Below are 16,716 nucleotides of genomic sequence, written 5' to 3'. Positions count from 1 at the left end.
AACTCCCCTCTCCAGGCCCGTGGCAGAACCAAGACGGTGCCACCAGTGCAACCTACCTGGACACTTCAAGGCCATGTGCCCTCAGCGTCCCAAGGCCCCGGCTCCGTCCCCGTCCCAAGGGCCGCCCAAGGTGTATTGTGTGGGTGGGGGTGGTGGTAGGTCCCTGGACAGCTTCCAACCTGTCACCGTCGGCCAGTCTGTGACCATAGGACTGCGAGACAGCGCCTCGGAGGTGACTCTGGTGCGGCCTGAGATGGTGTCCCCCCAAGACTTGATCCCTGGAAAAACCCTCGCTGTCTCCGGGATTGGAGGCATTGACCCGGCGCTGCCTGTTGCTGACATTTATGTGGACTGGGGCGCAGGGCGAGGGGTGAGGGAGGTGGGGGTAACTGATCGGATCCCTGCAAACGTGCTACTTGGGACAGATTTGGGGCAAATAACCTCCCAGTTTGGCCCCGCCCCAAAGGCTGAACCTTCAGCCAGTGCTGACATGACTCCTGACAATGTTAATGTGTTATCTATGAATGATGTAAGGGAGGAGGGAGTGAACTCTGATATTTCTGCTTGCACAGACACCATAGACACACACACAGCTGCAGCTGTGACAGGGGAGGGGGTCAGAGAAAGGTGTGACAATGCCTCTACAAGTAACCAGCCTGTGAGCTGGGATCTGTTGCCCTCTGCAGGGATAAGCAGAGAGCAGGGTGCTGCAGGGGGAGGACCAGTATGTGGGGTGGGGGCTACCACAGCAAATGTGGGGTCCCCAGAGATTTCACAGCGGGGTTCTGTTGCTGCAGGAGGGGAACAGGCAGGTGAGATTGGGGCCAGTCCAGGAGCGGAAGTGCTCCCAGGTAAGATCTCGGTGCATGGTTCCCCCACAACCGGGGTGTCAGGAAGCCAGGTAGGTCTGCCTGAACCGGCGACTTGGTCAGGAACGGAGGAGGAGCAGGCACGACCCACGGTCGCAGCGGCTGTGGCCGCTGTCACCCGCAGTGGGAGTGCTGGAAGCCAAGGGGCCTCCCGGAGGTCCGATAGCTCTTCCCCTTCTGACCAAGTGGCAGCCGAGTCAGGTGGAGGCCAGGACACAGGTCCCGGGGTACTGACTGAAGATGTGACAGTCTCGTCGATTCTGGCCACATCTAGTCAGGGGTTTCAGGCAGCGTTAGAAGCTGACGACAGCCTGAAAGCTCTTAAGGAGCAGGCGGCACAGCCTCCCTCGGACCCGGAGCGAGTGGTCTGGGACCAAGGACGGCTGTACCGGGCCACGGTCCAGCAGGGTTCACCGGAGGCGTGGCCCAGGGACCGACAGTTGGTGGTACCCTATCCGTTCCGGACGGAGTTGTTGCGGATCGCACATGAGATTCCGATGGCCGGACACCTAGGGATCGCTAAGACCAAGGCCAGGTTAAACCAGCATTTCTACTGGCCAAAAATGGGGGCCGATGTGGCTGCCTACTGCCGTTCGTGTGAAACCTGTCAGAGAGTGGGGAAGGCGGGGCCACGCCCCAAAGCCCCACTGGTATCTCTGCCAATCATCGATGAGCCTTTCAGGAGGGTGGCTGTGGATCTGGTCGGCCCGCTGGCCATCCCCAGCAGCTCCGGGAAACGCTTCATACTGACGGTAGTGGACTATGCCACCCGGTACCCAGAAGCAGTGGCCTTGTCGTCCATTCGGGCTGACAAGGTGGCCACCGCATTGCTGGAGATTTTCTCCCGAGTGGGTTTTCCCCAGGAAATGCTCACCGACCGGGGGACCCAATTCATGTCCCAGCTGATGGAGACCCTCTGTAAGCAAGTCCAGGTGCGACATCTGGTGGCCAGCCCGTACCATCCACAGACTAATGGCCTGTGCGAGCGGTTCAATGGCACCTTAAAGCAGATGCTTAAGATGTTGGTCGACTCCCATGGGCGTGACTGGGAGCGGTATCTCCCACACCTGTTATTTGCTTACCGGGAGGTTCCACAGGCCTCAACCGGATTCTCACCGTTTGAGCTCCTGTACGGGCGACGTGTGCGGGGCCCCCTGACTCTGGTGAAAGAGGCTTGGGAAGGGGATTTGGCCACCCCTGGAGTGTCGGTTATCGAGTATGTCATGCGCTTCCGGGACAAAATGCAGGCCTTGACGCAACTGGTACACGACAATATGGCTCAAGCCCAGGCCGATCAGAAGCGTTGGTACGACCAGAACGCTTGTGAGAGGACCTACCAAGTGGGTCAAGAGGTGTGGGTACTGGTCCCCGTACCACAGGACAAGCTTCAGGCAGCCTGGGAAGGCCCATACCTCGTGTACCAGCAGCTCAACCCTGTGACGTACCTGGTCACCCTGGACCCTGCCCGTGGAAGGCGGAAGCCCTTCCATGTGAACATGATGAAGGCACATCATGAGCGGGAGGCATGTGCGCTCCCCGTGTGCAACCTGCCCGAGGAGGGAGAAGCGGAAACCCTCTTGGATATGCTAGCCCAGGTTAGGGCAGGCGGATCCCTTGAGGATGTGGAGGTTGGCCACCAGCTCTTGGAGGACCAACGGTCCCAGCTGTGGGCCACCCTACACCCCTTCCGGGGGTTGTTTACCAACCAGCCCGGAAGGACTGACTTGGCTGTCCATCACGTGGACACTGGGGATCATCCCCCGATCCGGCGTTCAGCATATCGGGTCTCCCTGGAAGTGCAGCAACACATGCGCCAGGAGATTGACGAGATGCTGAAGCTGGGGGTGATCCAGGCATCCAACAGCGCTTGGGCCTCGCCTGTAGTCCTCGTCCCTAAGAAGGACCGAACCACTCGGTTCTGCGTGGACTACAGGGGGCTCAATGCTGTCACGGTCGCCGATGCGTACCCAATGCCACGCATCGATGACCTGCTCGATCAGTTGGCCGGGGCTCAGTACCTGACCATCATGGATCTGAGCCGGGGATATTGGCAGATCCCCCTGACTCGCAAGGCCAGGGAACGCTCTGCCTTTATTACCCCATTTGGACTGTACGAGTCCACGGTGATGCCATTCGGGATGAGGAATGCCCCTGCCACTTTCCAGCGGATGGTCAACACCCTGCTCAAGGGACTTGAAGGGTACGCGGCCGCGTACCTGGATGACATTGCCGTCTTCAGTCCCACCTGGGAGGACCACCTAGAGCATCTAGCACAGGTGCTCAGGCGGATCCACCGGGCAGGTTTGACCATCAAGCCGGGAAAGTGTCAGCTGGCCATGAGCGAGGTCCAGTACCTCGGTCACCGGGTAGGTGGGGGAACGCTGAAGCCCGAGCCTGAGAAAGTGGAGGCCATCGCATCCTGGCCCACCCCCAGGACCAAGAAGCAGGTGATGTCCTTCTTGGGGACCGCTGGGTACTATAGGAGGTTTGTTCCATGCTATAGTAGCCTGGCAAAGCCCTTGACGGACCTCACCAAGAAGAAGCTGCCCTCTGCAGTCGATTGGACAATGGACTGCGAGACAGCCTTCCGGGCCCTAAAGGACGCCCTGTCCAGCCCGCCCGTGCTACAGGCAGCCGACTTCACGCGGCCGTTTGTAGTACAGACCGACGCCAGTGACTTCGGCCTCGGTGCGGTGCTCAGCCAGGTGGACTCTGCGAGCCAAGAGCACCCAGTCTTGTACCTGAGCAGGAAGCTGTTACCAAGGGAAGTTGCCTATTCCACGATGGAGAAGGAGTGCCTGGCCATAGTGTGGGCCCTGCAGCGTCTGCAACCCTATCTATACGGGCGCCACTTCATCGTGGAGACGGACCACAATCCCCTCAGCTGGTTGCACACCGTCTCTGGGACGAATGGGCGATTGTTGCGATGGAGCCTTGCGCTCCAGCAATACAACTTCACCATTCGCCACAAAAGGGGCCGTGACCACGGTAACGCAGACGGGCTGTCCCGACAAGGAGAGGTCGCGGACGGGCGCACGGGGGAACACCGGAGTGTGCTGCCCCCTAGCGCCCTCAAAAGGGGGGAGGTGTGAGGTAAATCCGGAGATATGACGATAAATCATGACATTCAAGTCATGTCAGGAAGCCCTCTCCTGGTGTCACTACCCCCTTCCCTTCACACAACTGGTTTAGCAACAAATCCATGGCCATGTCCTGTGATATGGAAATTAGGTGGCTTTAGGACAATGGATACAGGATGACTCCCTGCCGTCACCCTGTAGTAGGAGCTGCTAGCTAGTTAGCAAGGCTATGGAAATAGCCAGACAGAACGACTCCAGTAAAAAATGGTTCATATCTCGCAAGCCATATCTCCGATAAATATGGCAACCATAACAATGGTGTCTCCGCATGTGGACGATGCTGGCACACCCTTTTTATGGAAGTAGGACATTGGGAAACACACCAAACGTGATATCAGCCATATGGGAACTCGTAGACAGGTCATGAGTCCCCTCGTTCTGCAGCTAAATTCATAACTGTCACAATGAGAGCATTGGCGTCCGCCTACGACGCTCCCAGGCAAAGTTATGGCCAAAATCCCCTTTTCTGGATAATTCTGATCCATGCAGGGGGAGTGGCAGTGCTTCCCTGTGAGGTCACTAAGGTAGGAGGAGACCTGGATTTGCCCAGGTTGATAACCCTACTTCGGCCATTTTCCAGCGTTCTTCTGCTCGGGGGCCTGGTTGGGAAAGACCTGTGAGGGGGTTCCTGGAAACCTGGCCTACAGCGCCCCCCTGTGGCCAGACGCACAAGGTAACTGATTGAATTGCATACCTGTTGTAAACCATGCTTTATCTGTAACTGTACTCTGACATATGTATATTCTGTAGATTCCCTATTGTATATATTGTAGTTCTAGTGTGCTTTAGGCGATTAAATTATATAATTAATCTTGGGCTGTTCTGTTATCTCGATCTTGAATCCCACGTCTGTGTGTTCGGCTAATAGTTACCGTGAAGCGGTTGGTGGCAGCGAGTTGTGCCAAGGATTATTGTGGGGAGGCCAGTGAGATTCGGGAAGATATTATATATTCCGCCCGCGGAGGTCGGGGGAATATATACCTTACTCTCACCGGGGACCCTTCAATAATCGGCATAAGTAGTATAGCGGCCTCCTTGCTTATGGTCGGGCAATTCCATAATTGGCCTGACTATAAGAGGGGCGCTAGAGAGCGCGTCACGTGCTCTGTCTGTCGGTCGGGAGGTATAAAGGAGGGGTGACCCCACTTGTTACCCCCCGATTGTGACGTACTGGTAGCCAGCGCGGGGGATTTCTGAGTGACCCCCCCGGTGGTTTGTGACAGTGTCCCATGCTTTATTAAACCCCCCTTAACTACGCATTTGAGTGCCTCCCACTGGATGGGCAGATTTGTCTTATCTGAGCTGTGCGTCATCAAGAAGGTCTCAACCGTCTCTTTAATATCATTTAGACACATTGTGTCCTTAAGCAGGTTTTCGTTGAGTCTCCATGTCCAGACATGTGCCAATCCATCCGGAAAAGAGATATGGTCAGATATATTGGAGCATGGTAAGACCATATAGAACTACCAATTTCAGCCTTTGGTCGCCAATCCAAAATATGATGGCTAATTAATACAAAATCTACGTGACTATACGAGTCATGGCGGCTAGAATAAAATGTATAATCTTTGCCTGATGGATTCAATGTACGCCATATGTCATTTAATTGAAGATGATGAATATCCCTTTTCAGCACTCTCAGTTGGGACATTGAGACTGCCCCCTTACCGGAAGAAGTGCAGAATTCAGGGACATGTTGAAATCACCACCAAAATCAAAATACCTTCTGCAAACTCCGAAACCGTTCTCAAAAAAGCCTGACACGACCCGCTTGTCTTATGCTTGGTGCGTACCAGTTGGCGACTGTATATACGGTGCCCGAAACTTGGATTTTAACCACAACATATCTACCCCCGTATCTGTTTTGGCATCTACAATGGAATGAGGCAAAGATTTGTGTTGAGCTATTGACACTCCCCTGGACCGGGACCCCTCATTAGCGTAGTGGACCCATGTCGTATAATAACGTTTTCTTAGATTTGGAACATGACCTCTTTTAAAATGTGTCTCCTGATGTAGAAGAACTTGCACTCTTTGTTTATGCATTTCGTACAGAATTTGAGCTTTTGCGGCACATTAAATCCCTTTACATTCAAGGACCCAAACTTCAACTCTGCCATCGTGGTAGCCTAAATGACCAATAGAAGGTTTGAGGAGGGAGAGGGAAAAACAAACTGGGAAAAGGACAAATAGGGATAAAGAGTAAAGGCCCATTTACACACAACGATATCGCTAACGATATGTCGTCGGGGTCACGGAATTCATGATGAACATCCGGCGTCATTAGTGATGTCGTTGCGTGTAACAGCTCCAAGCGAGTTTTAACAATCAAAAATACTCACCTAATCATTGATCGTTGACACATTGTTCATTTTCAAAATCTCGTTGGTCGTTGTGGACGTAGGTTGTTTGTCGTTCCTGAGGCAGCACACATCGCTACGTGTGACACCCCGGGAATAACGAACAACAGCTTACCTGCATCCTCCGGCAACGAGGTGGGTGTGTCGTTAATGCGGCTGGTCTCCGCCCCTTCTCTTCTATTGGTCGGCCGCTCTGTGACGTCGCTGTGACGGCGCACGAGCCTCCCCCTTAACAAAGAGGTTGTTCGCCGCCCACAGCGACGTCGCTAGGAATGTAAGTATGTGTGACGGGTGTTAGCAATATTGTGCACCACGGGCAGCGATTTGCCTGTGACGCACAAACGACGGGGGCGGGTACGCTTGCTAGCGATATCTCTAGCGATATCGTAGCGTGTAAATGGGCCTTAAGAATTTAATAAGAAACAAGTCAAAAGAAGAGTTAAGCGGGCTTTACACGCTGCGGCTAGCGATGTCGAGCGCGATAGTGACTCGCCCACCCCAGGGCTATGGGACACCCGGTGCCGGGCCGGACTAGTCCGGGGGTCGTCAGTGGTGGCTGGGCCCAACTCCGTGGCCCTGGTGGGGTCAATTAAGATGGCTTCAGTGGGGGTGTTTGTTATTGCTATTAAGCCGCCGCTGCTGTATGAGGCCTCCGGGGTGAGGGAACGGCAGCAATGGTGGTACTGCTCCCCACAGGTGGAGCGGTGCCCCGGGGCAACAGTTGGTTGTAAGTGTCTATGTAGTGATGGAATAGTGCAGGCGAAATAACGGAGACAACACCAGAGGGTGCAATTCCAAGATCTTTACTCACATTTCCTGGGCTGCAGCACACTGGTGCCTTTGGGCGGCTGGAACCCACCGTCAGGGACCTCCGCCAATCCTGGGTAGATCCTGGAATGAAAGCCGGTGCACCCCTCTATTGTGTCTCTGTCTTCAGCTGTCTCCTTAAGCCTTGCCCTTGTTGGATGAACCTGGCTCGGCCTCCACTACAGCCTCTGGGCTGGGTGCTCGCCTGTCGGTTATTTACCCCCTTTCTAAAGGTTCTGCTGTGGGCTGTGGCCCGAGGAGTTTGCAACTTTTCCTGGCCTCGGTTTTTACTTTCGGAGATGACTTCTCCTCCTCTGGTTTCTAGGGACCGTCCCCTGTGCGCAGCTTGATCCCTCCACCGAATGACTTTGTGGAACAGGCCCTGCGCTCGTAAGCCTTGCAGTGGCCCTGGAATACCTTCTTTTCTCTGCTTGGTGTCACCTGGACCCTCTGAGTCCCAGGGTCTTCACCAGGAAGTGTCTCTTACTTTCCTTGCTCCTGTCTGACTAGAGCTCTATCCTCAGCTCCCTTCTCTGCCTCCCGCAGACTCTCTCTCCTCCAACCAACTAAACTTGACCTTCCTTGTCTACTCTACACTCGGCTGGCTCCTCCCACCTACCCAGTTGCTAAGCTGTACCCTATAGGAGCAGGGATGGGTCTTACGGCCCCTCCCAGCATGCAGCATGAGAGGGTTGCTGCCACTGTCCCTGGTCCCAGTGTGTACCTAAGAATGGGTGTAGTGTAGATTTGCCTGTGGACCGGCGTTCACCCCTTTCCTTACCCAGGATGGGACATCACACCGCTGGATGGGGTGCAATGTTCCTGTGGCAACGGAAGCCTCAGGGGCGCCACACTCCCCCACAGCGAATCCCAGCACGTCCTCGGGCTGAAAAACAACAGAAAATTATGGAAGGAATTGCAAATTTTTTGTTATGCATAACTGTAAAACTTTAAAACGTTTCTTCCCTTTATGGGAGGCACATTTTCTTAAACGTTGCAAACATTCTTATAAAGAAAGCTCTAAGTGTGCACTTCCAGTCCATTGCATGGTTTGGCACTTCTACCATAATTCTGGTAGGGGGCAGAACAGGCGCAACTATTTACATAAAGATCTTCTGACCACACATAGTCCAGTGGCCCAAAACGTCTTTTCAACTTTGAAAGGGGGGAAAAGGCAAAACCAGCCACTAAGTCCAGTGGCCTGGTAACACAGGACATATGACACATACACATTCACCGGGGACCACATTCCAGTCCGGTGGCCCGGTAACATATAAACAAGGGGGGTGACTTCTTCAAAAAGCACAAGGGGCAGTAAGGCAGGAAAGAGTGTCATCTTCAAAAAGAACATGAGGGCAAAACAAAGGGGACGTCTTCACAAAAGATGAGGGGCAACGTACAGGGCCTATTTACAGTTCAGCATCTTCTTTACGTTTCTATTTGCGGGGGTAGATGCGAGGATCCCACTCCGGCATTGCTCCAGGCAACAGGTAGGCCGAAGAGATCATAGTCTGGGTCTCCTGGGTGCTGGTCACTGGCCTACTGCGGGGCGCTGCAGCCTGGGTTGGAGTGGGGCTGCTTGCAGGCACAGCACTGCTTTCTTGCGAAGGACTGCTTGCTTGCAGGGGGCTGCTGGCTTGCATGGGACTGCTGGCTTGCATGGGACTGCTGGCATGAGAGCGGCGGCACCACTCTGGCTCTTCTGGGGCCGCCTCCTCCCGCAGGATATGAACACTCAGGGCATACCAGCCGCGGCTCCCCATCAGCCGTGTGTACTCCACCTGGTCGCCGGGCTGGACGTCGCGCCCTGGGTGGCCCTTGGTCAAGTGCTCCTCAATGTCGCGGCGGGAGACAAAGACATCCTTGCCCAGGCTGGGCTCCCGGATAAAGCCACAGCCCGCCGTCTGCCTGAAGTCAATCACTTGGACCCTTCTCACTGGGCCCTGGGATCCTTTGCGGGCCTTCCGGATCTGTGCTTTGGAGGCCAGGTTGGACGCCTCCACTGCCCTCCGTTTCTCTTCCCGGAGCTCTCTTTCCTGCTGGAACCATTCCACTTGGCGAGCGCAGGCGACCTACATGGCAAGCGGGGTTGCGGCCGGGCGCAGGGGACGGGCTAGTCCCAGGTCGCGGACCAGAGTGGCGTCCCAATTCACCCCAGGTGAGTATGCATCCAGCAGGTCTGTAGGAGGGCTTGGCAAGGGACCCACCAGATCATCGGGGCCCGCTGAGGTCAGGGAGCGTTCTGCGCTGCCGAGGGCTGCTGGGCCTGCTGAGGCCTTGCTACGTTCAGCGGACACCTCCTGCAAGCCTGCAGGAGGGCTGGGCGGTGGCGCTACATAGTGCCCTGGGTCTGGACGGACAGGGGCGGCATACATCTTACCCGGGTGCTCTTCGATGGCCTGTTCACGGTGGCCCACAACCTCGGGTGCCACCCGCTCCTCCTCGGCACTCGCCCCTCCAGCTTCATGCTCGATCCGCTTCTCCACCTCCGCTTTCACTTCGCTCAGCCTCCGGGTGAGCAGCTCCACTTCCTCGCGGAGCAGGTCTAGCAGGGGATCCATCTGTCGGTTCCCTGGGGTGCTCGGCTGCAGCTGCTCGGCCATGCTTCCTGCCCGGTTCTTGCTTGCTGCTGCTCTGGCTGGATGCTCGACCACGCCACTCGGCTGCACCCTTTTCTCTCTTGGAGGCGGGGCCGGGGGCTTCACCAGCACCTGGCGCCAGACTGGCACCCAGCCCATCACAGCCGGCACCGCTCCGCTTGCGATCAGGTACCTTTTCTTGATCTGCTGGTCTGGCATTTAGACTCATTCTGCCAGCCAGCCAGCTTTTCTAGGCGCCATGTCTTCTTCTTCCGCTCTGCATAGCGGGCACCCCTTCACGCTCTTTTCTTAGACAAGGGGGCTGGGCTTCTTTTCACGCCCTTTCTTCAGGAACGCCCCCCTCCTTCCTGCTCTCAGCAGCGCTAATGGCGGCGGTTCTCACAGTAAAACACAGTCTATTTCACGGTTCTTTAAGGCACACAGTACCCGGTGGGTGCCGGGCACGTTATCCTGTTCACAGTGCCAAAGTTGACTCGCCCACCCCACGGCTATGGGACACCCGGTGCCGGGCCGGACTAGTCCGGGGGTCGTCAGTGGTGGCTGGGCCTGACTCCGTGGCCCTGGTGGGGTCAATTAAGATGGCTTCAGTGGGGGTGATTGTTAAAGTTTATAATTTTCGTGACGCCACCTGTGGTTTGCGGCTATTAAGCCGCCGCTGCTGTATGAAGCCTCCGGGGTGATGGAACGGCAGCAATGGTGGTACTGCTCCCCGCAGGTGGAGCGGTGCCCCGGGGCAACAGTTGGTTGTAAGTGTCTATGTAGTGATGGAATAGTGCAGGCAAAATAACGGAGACAGCACCAGAGGGTGCAATTCCAAGATCTTTACTCACATTTCCTGGGCTGCAGCACACTGGTGCCTTTGGGCGGCTGGAACCCACCGTCAGGGACCTCCGCCAATCCTGGGTAGATCCTGGAATTAAAGCTGGTGCACCCCTCTATTGTGTCTCTGTCTTCAGCTGTCTCCTTAAGCCTTGCCCTTGTTGGACGAACCTGGCTCGGCCTCCACTACAGCCTCCGGGCCGGGGGCTCGCCTGTCGGTTATTTACCCCCTTTCTAAAGGTTCTGCTGTGGGCTGTGGCCCGGGGAGTTTGCAACTTTCCCTGGCCTAGGTTTTTACTTTCGGAGATGACTTCTCCTCTGGTTTCTAGGGACCGTCCCCTGTGCGCAGCTTGATCCCTCCACCGAATGACTTTGTGGAACAGGCCCTGTGCTCGTAAGCCTTGCAGTGGCCCTGGAATACCTTCTTTTCTCTGCTTGGTGTCACCTGGACCCTCTGAGTCCCAGGGTCTTCACCAGGAAGTGTCTCTTACTTTCCTTGCTCCTGTCTGACTAGAGCTCTATCCTCAGCTCCCTTCTCTGCCTCCCGCAGACTCTCTCTCCTCCAACCAACTAAACTTGACCTTCCTTGTCTACTCTACACTCGGCTGGCTCCTCCCACCTACCCAGTTGCTAAGCTGTACCCTATAGGAGCAGGGATGGGTCTTACGGCCCCTCCCAGCATGCAGCATGAGAGGGTTGCTGCCACTGTCCCTGGTCCCAGTGTGTACCTAAGAATGGGTGTAGTGTAGATTTGCCTGTGGACCGGCGTTCACCCCTTTCCTTACCCAGGATGGGACATCACACCGCTGGATGGGGTGCAATGTTCCTGTGGTGACGGAAGCCTCAGGGGCGCCACAATAGCACTCGCCCCCGTCGTACGTGCGATATTGTGTGATCGCTGCCATAGCGAACATTACCGCTACGGCAGCGTCACACGCACATACCTGCTCTGCGACGTCGCTCTGGCCGGTGAACCACCTCCTTTCTAAGGGGGCGGTTCGTGCAGCATCACAGGGACGTCACACGGCAGGCGTCCAATAGAAGCGGAGGGGCGGAGATGAGTGGGACATAACATCCCGTCCACCTCCACCTTCCGCATTGCCGGTGGAGGCAGGTAAGGAGATGTCCGTCGCTCCTGCGGTGTCACACACAGCGATGTGTGGTGCCGCAGGAACGAGGAACAACATCGCTAATAAACATAAAACGATTTTTTGTTTCAGGACGACCTCTCTGCGGCAAACGATTTTGACCGCTTTTGCGATCGTTTATGGTCGCTCATAAATGTCACACACTGCGATATTGTTAATGATGCTGGATGTGCGTCACAAACACCGTGACCCCGACAATAATTCATTAACGATATCGTAGCGTGTAAAGCCCGCTTAAGAGTAAAGAGCCCAGGAGTATAGGGGACTGAAAGTATGTCCCCTCAAGCACACATAAGGGGGAGTCGTGTAAATAGCTATACCCCGACCAGCGAGATATAGCACCCCCGTTAAGGAAATGCACTTTTCACAGAGGAACACTCCCCCCCAACCGCTTCCACACTACTATATCATTACCAGATTTAAGCAATACTATACTGTGACCTATCACATTTTTGTATCTCTTCTCTCTTTCCTTTCCTCAAAAAAAATAAAACCCTCCCCAACATACACAACACTTTCCGGCCAAAGAGCATTCCAATGGCAGATCTTATTCATATAACTGTAGATAACATATTAATCGTATATCATTATCATTAACTCTATACCATCAGCTGTTCAGAATCATCAAACCAGGTATTATCATTGGATAATATAGGGTCACTCATGGGAAATCATCTCCCCCTCCAGTCACCCATGGACCTCCGGGCCTCCTATATGATCTCTTCTCCGTCCCATTGCCCCAGCATGTTGACCAACTCCCGGTACCTCTGGGTGAAGCTAAGGCCACCCAAACAACTCCACCGGCGGGAGATGTATAGCTGCAACAAATGTTGGAATGCCACTTGGTTGACTCAGAAGGTGCTTTCTCCCTTCACGGCGCACCCTGAGGCAGAAAGGGAAGCCCCAAATATATGGAATGTTCCGCTGTTGAAGTAAATCAAGCAACGGCTTTAATGCCCTCCTTTTCTGCAGAGTCCATCTTGAAAGGTCTGGCAAAATCTGGAGGTTCCGTCCTTGGAACTGCACTTTTTCTGCTGTCCGAGCCCGAGCCATGATAGCGTCCTTGATTTGATATCATTGAACTTTACATATCACATCTCGAGGGCATTCAGGATCTGTAGGTTTAGGGCCCAATGCCCTATGTGCTCTGTCTAACTCCAGCGCGGAGTCGGCAGGGACCTGCAACACATTGTTGAAGATATAGCGCAAGGTTTTATCTAAGGGGTACTTTGCACACTACGACATCGCAGGTGCGATGTCGGTGGGGTCAAATCGAAAGTGACGCACATCCGGCGTCGCTGTCGACATCAAGGTATGTGAATCCTTTTTACTACGATTAACGAGCGCAAAAGCGTCGAAATCGTATGATCGGTGTAGCGTCGGTCATTTCCATAATTTCGGAAGGACCGATGTTGCGATGTTGTTCCTCGTTCCTGCGGCAGCACACATCGCTGTGTGTGAATCCGCAGAAGCAAGGAACATCGCCTTACCTGCGTCCCGGCTGCAATGAGGAAGGAAGGAGGTGGTTGGGATGTTTACGTCCCGCTCATCTCTGCCCCGCTGCTTCTATTCACTGCCGCCTGCCGTGTGACGTCGCTGTAACGCCGCACGACACGCCCCCTTAGGAAGAAGGCGGTTCACCGGCCAAGGCGACGTCGCAGGGCAGGTAAGTGCATGTGAAGCTGCCATAGCGATAATTTTCGCTACGGCAGCTATCACAGTATATCGCAGCTGCGACGGGGGCGGGGACTATAGCGCTCGGCATCGCTACCATTGGCTTGCGATGTCGTAGTGTGCAAAGTACCCCTCAGTCCTGCGTCTCAATGGTCTCCGGAAGCCCGCATATCCTGACATTATTGCGCCTGGTTCGATTCTCGGCATCATCAAGGAAATCTACTAGTAGGTATTGAATTTGAGAAGTGTGGGATACAACTTCTGTGCTGCCCCCACACCTGTAGCAGCCGGGCTGCTTGGATCCGGACCCGCTGTGTGGCTCGAGGGATCCTCCGGACCTGGGAGTCATGCGGACACACCAAATGAAAAGGGGGGACGTAGTTGTACGGGCTTGGCCATATTCAGTTCGTGACGACACCCACGGTGTGTGGTGAAGTGGGACACCACTGCTGCTGTTGCGGGACACTCGGGGAGATGTAGTGGGAGCTGGATGTTAACCCCTCTGTGGGTAGGGATGGTTGCCCCGGGACTAGAGATGAGCGAACCGGTCCCGGTTCGGCTCGAGGTCGGTTCGCCGAACGGAGGTCCCGTTTGAGTTCGGTTCATCGAACGTTCGACGAACCGAACTCGAACCGCATAGGAAACAATGGCAGGCATTCACAAACACATAAAAACACCTAGAAAACACCCTCAAAGGTGTCCAAAAGGTGACAAACAACTCACAACACAACACAAACACATGGGAAAGTGACAAGGACATATACTCATGCGAAAACAAAAGAGCAGGACAAGGAAAAAGTGGAGGACACACAGATATAGGCATGGCACGCCCTTCTAAAATCATGTAAAACACCCACCTATTCAGTGGCAGCACTTGTGCCCTAGTTATACACTTCACAGCTAGATTTGCATCAAGCACATTCAAAAATACGCTATTCTTAACCGTCCCCAGGATGACACCGGGGTAGGTAGCAAAGTCTTTGCTGAACCATGACTTGTTCATCTTGGCTTCTTTTAAAAAACACAGCAAGCAAGGGTTACTCCAAGCGGAGTCTCCCTTTTTTCCAAAAATTGGGCCCCGCACACACCCACCCATTCAGTGGCAGCACTTGTGCCCCAGTTATACACTTCACAGCTAGATTTGCATCAAGCACATTCAAAAATACGCCATAATTAACCGTCCCCAGGATGAGACCGGGGTAGGTAGCAAAGTCTTTCCTGATCCCAGCTCTGTTCATCTTGGCTTCTTTTAAAAACAATGTAAGCAAGGGTTACTCCAAGCGGAGTCTCCCTTTTTTCCAAAAATTGGGCCCCACACAGACACCTTATCAGTGGCAGCACTTGTGCCCTAGTTGCAAACAGGATGTTTTGATTTGCATCAAGCACATTCCAAATCCACAAGCATTTACTCTCCCCAGGATGATACAGGGGTAGTAAATTCCTTCTGGATCCATGACTTGTTCATTTTGATGAACGTGAGTCTGTCCACATTGTCACTGGACAGACGCGTGCGCTTATCTGTCAGCACACACCCAGCAGCACTGAAGACACGTTCAGAGACAACGCTGGCAGCTGGACACGACAAAATCTCCAAGGCGTAACTGGAGAGCTCTGGCCATTTTTCTAGATTTGAAGCCCAAAAGGAGTAAGGCTCCATTTGCAATGTCATGGCATCGATGTTCATTTGGAGATACTCCTGTATCATCCTCTCCAGCCGTTGACTATGTGTCAGACTTGTTGTCTCTGGTGGCCTTGCAAAGGAGGGTCTAAAAAAATTATGAAAAGATTCCATAAAATTGCTGTTACCAGCACCAGATACGGTCCTACTGGTACGTGTAGACTGTTGAAGATGACGAGACCGTCCCATGTTTGTCAAGTTACAACTGGGAGAATCACTCCCTGCACCTGCACGGTTGTTTGGTGGAAAAGCCGAGCTAAGATCGAGTAACAGCTTCTGCTGATACTCCTGCATACGTGCGTCCCTTTCTATGGCTAATACAAAATTTGGACTTGTACCGGGGATCTAATAGTGTGGCAATCCAGTAGTCATCATCACTTCTAATTTTGACAATACGAGGGTCATGTTGGAGGTAGTGCAACAAGAAGGCACTCATGTGTCTTGCGCAGCCATGCGGACCAAGTCCACGCTGTGTTTGTGGCATAGAGGTGATAACCGTTCTTTCTTCCTCTGACATCTCCCCCCAACCTCTTTCAACAGAAATTTGACCAAGGTCTCCCTCATCCGCTGAGTCTTCCATGTCCATGGACAGTTCGTCCTCCATTTCTTCATGTTCTCCTGCACCTTCCTCAACATTTCGCCTGCTACCATGCGCCCTTGTTGATCCCTGTCCCCCATGGTCCCATGCCTGCCGCGTTGGTGGTGATGAACGTCTGGACCTTGGTGATGTTGTTGTGTCTTGCGCATATGAATCCTCCTGTAGTTCCTCCCCTTCCTGTTGTCCCACCCCCTGACTCCGAATAGTGTTTAGCGTGTGCTCCAGCATGTAAATGACTGGAATTGTCATGCTGATAATGGCATTGTCAGCGCTAAACATATTCGTCGCCATGTCGAAACTGTGCAGAAGGGTGCATAGGTCCTTAATCTGAGACCACTCCATCAGGGTGATCTGCCCCACCTCTGCATCTCATTGGCCCAGGCTATACGTCATGACGTATTGCACCAGGGCTCGGCGGTGCTGCCACAGTTGCTGTAACATGTGGAGAGTTGAATTCCAGCGTGTCACCACATCGCATCTCAGGTGATGAACCGGCAGGCCGAAAGACTTCTGGAGCGATGCAAGTCACTCAGCTGCGGCGCTTGAACGGCGGAAGTGAGCAGACAGTTTTCGTGCCCTGTTCAGAAGGCCATCTAGGCCGGGATAGTGTGTTAAAAATTGCTGGACGACAAGGTTCAACACGTGAGCCATACAAGGTACGTGTGTCACCTTGCCCAGGCGAAGGGCCGCACCCAGGTTTGCAGCATTGTCGCACACGGCCTTACCAGGCTGCAGGTTGAGTGGAGACAACCTTTTATTAAACTCGGACCGCAGAGCTGACCACAACTCCTCAGCTGTGTGACTCTTATTCCCAAGACATGTCAAGCTAAAGAACGCCTGATGCCGTTGCGCTCTGCTGCCAGCATAGTAATGAGGGTTGCGTGATTCCTTCTGCGCAGTGAGAACGCTGGTGGCCTGACCAGGCAGGCTTGGGGCGGAGGTGGAGGACCCAGATGAGGTGGAGGAGGCAGACGCAGTGGCGGAATTTGGACAGACAGAGGATTGACACACAAGTCGTGGGGA

Source organism: Anomaloglossus baeobatrachus, chromosome 2 (assembly GCF_048569485.1).
Source record: "Anomaloglossus baeobatrachus isolate aAnoBae1 chromosome 2, aAnoBae1.hap1, whole genome shotgun sequence".
NCBI classification, from domain to species: domain Eukaryota; kingdom Metazoa; phylum Chordata; class Amphibia; order Anura; family Aromobatidae; genus Anomaloglossus; species Anomaloglossus baeobatrachus.
This window is presented reverse-complemented; position numbering follows the sequence as displayed.